Source organism: Lipotes vexillifer, unplaced genomic scaffold, assembly GCF_000442215.2.
Source record: "Lipotes vexillifer unplaced genomic scaffold, Lipotes_vexillifer_v1.1 scaffold167, whole genome shotgun sequence".
In the NCBI taxonomy this organism is placed as follows: domain Eukaryota; kingdom Metazoa; phylum Chordata; class Mammalia; order Artiodactyla; family Lipotidae; genus Lipotes; species Lipotes vexillifer.
In genome coordinates this window covers 539,353-547,691 of record NW_006790675.1, presented here as the reverse complement: position 1 = coordinate 547,691, position 8,339 = coordinate 539,353, and positions in this window count along the sequence as shown.

The window sequence follows — 8,339 nt, the reverse complement described above, 5'->3', positions numbered from 1 at the left end:
CAGTCACATAATGGAATACTACTAAGCAATACAAAGTAATAAACTATTGATACAACAACATGGTTTAATCTCAAAATAATTATGCTGAGTGAAGAAAAAACCATAGAAGAGTACATACAATATAATTAAATTTATATAAAATTCTAGAAAATGCAGATTAAAGTATTATGACAGAAAGCCTCAGGCCAGAATGGGTGGTAACTGAGCGTGGGAGGAAAGTATGGGATTATGGACTGAACTGTATCCCTGCAAAATTCATATGTGAAGCTCTAATGCCCAATGTAATGGTACAGTATTTGGAGAGGGGGCCTTTGGCAAGTTATTAGGTTTAGTTGAGGTCAACAGGGTGGAGCTCTCACGATGGGATAAGTGCCCTTATAAAAAGATACCCAGATGTCTTGTTTTCTCTTTGTCCCTGTTCTTAATCCAACATCCTGCGCTGCTTTCTCCCTGTTCATTCGTTGATTAATAAACAATAGCGGCAGAAAGTGGTAAAAAAACAGTCAAACTAGGAGCTAGGGAGACAAAAATAGGAGTTTCAGGTTATCAAATATTAGGATTTATAAGACCAAAATTGAGAAGAGAAAAAGTGCACAATGGAGTGAGCCAGACATTCTGAACTGCTTTTCTTCTCCAGGCAGTCAACAGTTTATAAGTGGCATAGGACAAGAAAGAGAAAAGCCAACCAGGAAGAAGCTGCTAACAAACTGAGAAGGTAAGCAGAACTGTTGACAGTCTTCACAAGGCTTAAGAGAAAACAAAATGGTAACTAGGGAGCATGAAGGTTCATGGGCTTTGGGAAATACTCCAGGCTATCAGGTGGGACCCCAGAGGACTATATAGAGGAGTGGGATGGGCTGGAAATACATCAGGCCTTATAACTAAACTCCTCCTCAAATTACCTCAATCCCTTTTGGATTAAGATAATCTGATCCTTTTCTAGCTGCTTGCTAGAACCTAAAGAAAATCCTGCCTGGAGAAAGATTTTCCCATAAGAAACAATTTCAAAATTGGATATGGACAGTTTTTTAAAATTTTATTTTATTATTTTTTGAATTGATTTTTAAAAAAATAAATTTATTTATTTATTTATTTTTGGCTGTTGGGTCTTCATTTCTGTGCGAGGGCTTTCTCTAGTTGTGGCAAGCGGGGGCCACTCTTCATCGCGGTGCGCGGGCCTCTCACTGTCGCAGCCTCTCTTCTTGCGGAGCACAGGCTCCAGACACGCAGGCTCAGTAGTTGTGGCTCACGGGCCCAGTTGCTCCGTGGCATGTGGGATCTTCCCAGACCAGGGCTCGAACCCATATCCCCTGCATTAGCAGGCAGATTCTCAACCACTGCACCACCAGGGAAGCCCTGAATTAATTTTTATTGGAGTATAGTTGCTTTACAATGTGTTAGTTTCTACTGTACAGCAAAATGAATCATCTATACATATACACATATCCCCTCTTTTTTGGATTTCCTTCCCATTTAAGTCAACACAGTGCATTAAGTAGAGTTCCCTGTGCTATATAGTATGCTCTCATTTGTTGTCTATTTTATACATAGTATCAATAGTGTATATGTGTCAATCCCAATCTTCCAGTTCCTCCCCCCCCATCCCCCTTGGTACCCATACATTTGTTCTCTACATTTGTGTCTCTATTTCTGCCTTGCAAATAAAATCATCTATACCATTTTTCTAGATTCCACATATAAGTGTTAACATACCATATTTGCTTTTCTCTTTCTGGCTTACTTCACTCTGTATGGCAGTCTCCAGGTCCATCCACATCTCTACATATGACCCAATTTCATTCTTTTATATGGCTGAGTAATATTCCGTTGTATATATGTGCCGCATCTTCTTTACCATTCTTCTGTCAATGGACATTTAGGTTGCTTCCATGTCCTGGCTATTGTAAATAGTGCTGCAATGAACATTGGAGCACATGTGTCTTTTTAAATTATGGTTTTCTCTGGGTATATGCCCAGTAGTGGGATTGCTGGGTCATATGGTAATTCTATTTTTAGTTTTTTAAGGAACCTCCATACTGTTCTCCATAGTGGCTGTATCAGTTTACATTCCCACCAACAGTGCAAGAGGGTTCCCTTTTCTCCACGCCCTCTCCAGCATTTGTTGTTTGTAGATGTTCTGATGATGCCCATTCTAACCAGTGTGAGGTGATACCTCTTTGTAGTTTTGATTTGCATTTCTCTAATAATTAGTGATGTTGAACATCAGTTCTATCAGTGTACAGGAAAAATAATGTGAGGATATCTGGAATGGTAGAGTGAGGGCCTCTGTAAAGTTGCTCCTCTATAAAAGCAATGAATCTGAAAAAAAAATGTTTCTGAAGAAACTAGGAGCAGGACAGGAATAAAGATGCAGATGTAGAGAATGGACTTGAGGACATGGGGAGGGGGAAGGGTAAGCTGGGACAAAGTGAAAGAGTGGCATGGACTTATATATACTACCAAATGTAAAACCGACAGCTAGTGGGAAGCAGCCACATAGCACAGGGAGATCAGCTCCGTGCTTTGTGACCACCTAGAGGGGTGGCATAGGGAGGGTGGGAGGGAGACACAAGAGGGAGGAGATATGGGGATATATGTATACGTATAGCTGATTCACTTTGTTATAAAGCAGAAACTAACACACCACTGTAAAGCAATTATACTCCAATAAAGATATTAAAAAAAAAAATAAATAAAAATTTTAAAATAAAAGCAATGAAAACACAAACAAAAAAATTGTCTAAATCAACTTTTTCAGAACTCTAGAAATTGACAAAAGGCTTTCAAAATTCCAAAAACATTTTTTCAAGAAAACACCTGAACCTCTGGAAAAACAGTAAAATTTGGGATGTTTTGACAAACTACACCAAAAATCTCTCCTCGGCTCAATGACAACCTTCAAAAAAACAGCCTCCCATCTATTGTTCCACAGTTGCTATGAAAACCAGCAGCCTTGCAGCCATTAAGGGGGGCTGACTTGATTTGGAGTCCCTTGAAAAGCCCCATCCACAGAGAATTGTTTTTATTTGACCTGTCTCACATCTCCCTGGAAAAGCCCCAGTCACAGGGCCTTGTCATTATTTGAGCTGACTCAGTGTTCACTTCTTGGGAAAAGCCTTATCATAGGGATTTGGTGAAAACAACCAGGGGCAATTACGTAACCCTGCACCTGGGACAAACAAAAGCCTAACCAGAACCCTAAAAGGAAGATCTGAGGAATGACACATCCATAAAGACCTTTGAAAAGCTTAGGTGCATTCTCGGAAAGCTAAAAGGCTACATACATATGTAAGATTGGGCATGTGCCTTAGAAAGTGCTGAGAAGACCCTAAAACCTTACCTCTGGCTGAACTTGGGGCCCTGCAAAATTTTGTGAAAGTAAATGAAGAGCAACCAAATGAGAACAAGTAAATGCTGTTTGTTCAAAGCTTGTTATAGCAACAGAATCAGCTACCATTGCTTTCGTTTTGGTAGGGACTTAAAGTCAGGCAGAGGAGTGGGACAGCTTTACAGTAGAAAAAAGGAAAGGCTCCAGTTATGCCCTGATGGAAGGTTGTGGCATGGGGAAGCTGGAGGGTGGGCTAAACTAGAAGCTGGGCATCATACGTGATTGCTTAGGAATGTATATTTGGCTTTCTCTGGTTGGTTCTAACTTGGAAGTGGGAACAAAAATTAAGGGAGCTATTGGTTATTAATCAAATCCTGGCTGTTTGGGGCCAATTGTTACAGGAATTATTTGGCTTCCTGAACTGGTTGCTAGAGATTATGGCCTGACTTCCTACAAGTCTGACTTTTAGATGGCATGCTGGCTCCTGGGCTGATTACCGTAGAGGATGTGTTGGTTTCCTGGGCTGGTTGCTGCAGACTGTGGGTCAGAGTTCTGCTTCTATATATGGTCTGGCTATTGCCCATTTGTATAGTCAGTCTATCATATTTTAGTGAAAAGTTTTAATATTTTGTAAATAAACATGTAATGGACTTAAAGAAGGGGAAAAAAGAAGAATGAAATTAAGGAACAAATACTGGTTAGAAATATAACTTAACGGTACACTCTGTAGAGAAAATAAGCAAATCCGTGAGCCTGAATGAACTTTTCAAGACAGAGACAGATTGGTTAAAATACCGTTTTGTTGCTAAGGTCAGAGATTCCTGAAAGGGGCTACCTATCCCTAGTCCTTTTAAATTGCAGAAAAAGACCAACACAGTCTTTTGGATGATGAACCTAAAAATCTCAGTTATTAAGTGGAAGTATATATCACATGTAAGACTAATTACCACAGAGAGGAATATGTTGGTAGAAAGGAATGAGAATCAGAAAGTAGAATTAAGAGAGAGAGAGATGAGAGAGATGGAGAGAGAGAGAGAGAGAGAAGTAAACAGAGAGACAGAGACAAAGAACAGCGAGAGAGTGAGAGAGATAGGCCAAATAAGACAAATAAGAATACCAGAACACACAAGTAGAATAAGAGTTAGAGGGAACAAGCATAAGGAACTATGCTTGGACTTTATACAATTTATACAGTTGTCTCCAGCAAATTCCATCTTGAAAGTAGGATCTTCACAAAATTCTTTACTTTAGAAAAAATGGATAAGAAAAGGTTTCTTTGGTATAGAAGGCACACAAGGTGTTTTCTTCCTAAAATGAGCTTGACCCTCATGGAAGGAGCAGCTCATATAGAAACTGACAGTGGGGCTTCCCTGGTGGCGCAGCGGTTGAGAGTCCGCCTGCCGATGCAGGGGATGCAGGTTCGTGCCCCGGTCCGGGAGGATCCCACATGCCGTGGAGCGGCTGGGCCCGTGAGCCATGGCCGCTGAGCCTGCGCTCCACAACGGGAGAGGCCACAGCAGTGAGAGGCCCGCATACCGCAAAAAAAAAAAAAAAGAAAAAAAAAGAAATTGACAGTGCATGCCACTGCCTAGAAGGAAACTTGATTGCCAAGGGTACAGTGGATTTGATTCTGCTGGGGGTGATGTGCTTTCAGATTGAAAGTAAGGCCCTCCTATGTTTGGTAGAAGGATGGGCTAAAGCAAATCTATTCATAAGGAGGATCTTTCCCAAAGACATGAAAAGTCATAGCAGAAAAGAACTCAGATTTTTTCTTTCTTTCTTTCTTTTTCTTTTTCTTTTTTTCTTTCTTTCTTTCTTTCTTTCTTTCTTTCTTTCTTTCTTTCTCTCTCTTCTTTCTTTCTTCTTTCTTTCTTTCTTTCTCTCTTTCTTCTTTCTTTCTTTCTCTCTTTTTTTCATTTTGCTCCACTCCCATCTCAGACAATCCATCTGTAATATGTAATTTAAATAAATGGATCTGTCCTAAAGTTAAATGAATTTCAAAGAAAATAAACCATCTGAAATTCTTACTCCTATAATTCAATATCTGCTGTTTTTCTTTTCACTTTTTCTCAAATACAGGAAAAATTTCACTCCTGGGCTGAATGGAACATTTCATACCAAATTTTTATAGAAGGATGTTTTAATACTTGAGTGATTGGACTATGAAATGAGAAATTCTAAATTAATTTGGGATGATGATAAAATGTATCACTTCATTTCTCCCATCTTTTCTTGGAGAAAAGCTTCAATGACCTTGCCTTCAGTATTCCATGGTCCTCCTTCTTTAGTGTTCCCAAAAATGTTTAGCTTGGCTACTGAAGTGTGGGGTTAAATTTGTGAGCCTTGCTTGATTACTAATCTACATTTGGAATGCAAATTTAAATATGGATATGACATTTGGGGCCAAGAGGTTAGGAGAGATGGCAGGGAGAAAAGGAAAGTGGGATATATTCTGGGTAAAATATATGATCTTTCAGAAAGTGTAATAGAAAATCATAATTGTCCCCCAAATTCCTACTGTATGTATTTAATACCACTTATATGGTATTTTAAATATATATTGTTTGGTATTGTCGCTAATTGTGTACTTTGCTAATCTCTCCACTAGTCAACCAATTCCAAGAAAGAAAGCTCTCATACACTGTACCTACAATATTATCCAGCACAAAAAAAGAAGCTCAGCAAATGTTTGTTGAATGAATATAGAAAGAAGGGAGAAAGAAAGAAGGGAAGAGAGGAAGGAAGGAAAGAAGGAAGGAAGGAAGGAAAGAAGGAGGGAGGGAGGGAGGGAGTAAAGGAAAGAAAAGGCAAATAGAAAGAAGGGAGAAAGAAAAGAAGAGAAAGAGAAAAGGAGGCAGAAAGAGAAGGAGGAAGGTAGGTAGGGAGGCTACGCAAGGAAATGGCAGGTATCACTACAAGGAGATAAAATGCTTTATATAATATGAAGTCCTCCAAATAAAAGCATAAACTGAAGGTGCGAGATAAAATTATTTCACTTTCCTAGATTTTTTTGGTCTCCAACATCTGCCACTTTTGCCATTCAACAAACAGGCAAGTAATCAAAGAATACAATGAACAGATAGTGGCAAACCAACATTCCCTTTCAAAACATCAGTAACTTTGTGTTATGGAATTGCTTTTAATACAATGATCCTTAGCTTAAGTTGCACTTTCCCTCCTGTCTACATCAGCCCACACTGAACTCTTTCTACTTCGATAGCCTTAATACTTTACACCGTATAGTTACACTTATATGAACTTTGTATTCCATTTTATGCCACTATGTTCAATCTAGCTAAATATATTGTAAACATCTAGAGGGATTGGACATGACTGAGCATTCTTGAATTTCTTCATATCGCCTAGCGTGCTGCTTTGCATTCAGTAGTCACTCAGTAGATAAGTTTGTTAATTAAAATAATATAGAATGGAACTTCTGTTTCTGCTAAAGTGGAGTAACCTTATTCCTCCCATGTCCTCCATCTTACTATTAAAAAACTTTGGATATAGCACAGTAAACAATTATAGGGAGATTCTGAAAGGTGGAAAAAGTAGATGGGCTGCTTAGGGACACTGGGGTTTGAGGAATGACATGGTTGTTAGTTCTCTGGGTTTCCTTATCCCCTCCCATATATCAAGGACAAGGTCCTATAGAGTCCTCCAACCTGGAACTGCCATCAGGCACAGACAAAAAAATGATCCAAGAAACACCTGTTCCTTTTAGCAAAAGGACCAGAAAACGTATGGCCTAATAACAGAGAAGTTTCTGGAATGCTTACAGTATTCCAGCCAAACACCAACAGAAAACTCACATACTACTCCTCTGTGGTTTCAGCAGGGCTGGGTGGGCAGCAGTTGATTTTCCACCCTATTCCCAACCCTGACAGAAGTAGGTAGCAGCATTCTCATTCCCCAGCCAGTGGTAACTGCAGAGTCAAGCAAGGAGCTAAACTTGCATCTCCCATCTGGCAGAGATGGCGGTGCTCTAATTCCCAAGCCACACAGTTTCAACAGTCTCAATGGGCAACAAAAAGAGACTTAATAAGGTAATACAAAGTGGGGTAGTCACCACTGTACTTCAAACCCTCCACTCTCACATCAGCAGGGCCCAGAAGCAAGCTGAACCTCCACCCCCAACTGGAATCAGTAAAAGCCTGAACAAGACTGTGTGAGTAGAGGCTAATAGGGATTCCTATGCCCCCTCCATCCCCATGTCAGCTAAGCCCAGGCAGGAGCTGAGCCTCCATACCTACCAGAAAACAGCAAGGCAGAAAAAAGTGGTGCAAGCCAGGGGAGTTGAAATTCTTTCTCCACCCCGCACCCCGCCATGCCACAACCCCTGTTTTCAGCAAGGTCCAGTGGGAAGCTGAGCTTACACCTTCACTCTGAGGCAACATGACAGTGCAAGTTGATGTCCCACTTTACTAGGGTTTAAGGCGGAGCTAAACTTCCACTTTACTTATTTTCAATCTGGAAGTGTGAGTCAGTGATCTACTTTTCCCAAGTAGGAAGCCAAGTAGGAAGCTGAACATACACATTCGCTTGGCCCTCAGCTATACCTCAACAAAGTAACTACCTGCTAAAATAGATATAAAATCAAATAAATAAGATCTAGAGTCTCATAACATAATATGCAAAATATCCAGGATATAATCGAAGATCACATGTAATACAAAGATCCAGGAGAACAGCAATGTGAATGAGTAAAGCCAATAAATAGACACCAACACTGAGATGAATTAGATGTAGGAATTTTCTGACAAGAATTTTAAAGCCCCCATTATAAAAATGTTTCAACAAACAGTGATTTTTCAGTAGACTTTATTTTTTAGAACAGTTTTATGTTCACAAAAGTATTGAGCAGAATGTGCAGAGATTTCCTGTATATACTTTACCCCTGCATATGCACAGCTTCATCCATTATCAACATCCCACACCAGAGTGGTTCACTTGTTACAACTGATGAACCTACACTGACACATCCTTATCATCCATAGTCCATAACTGACAT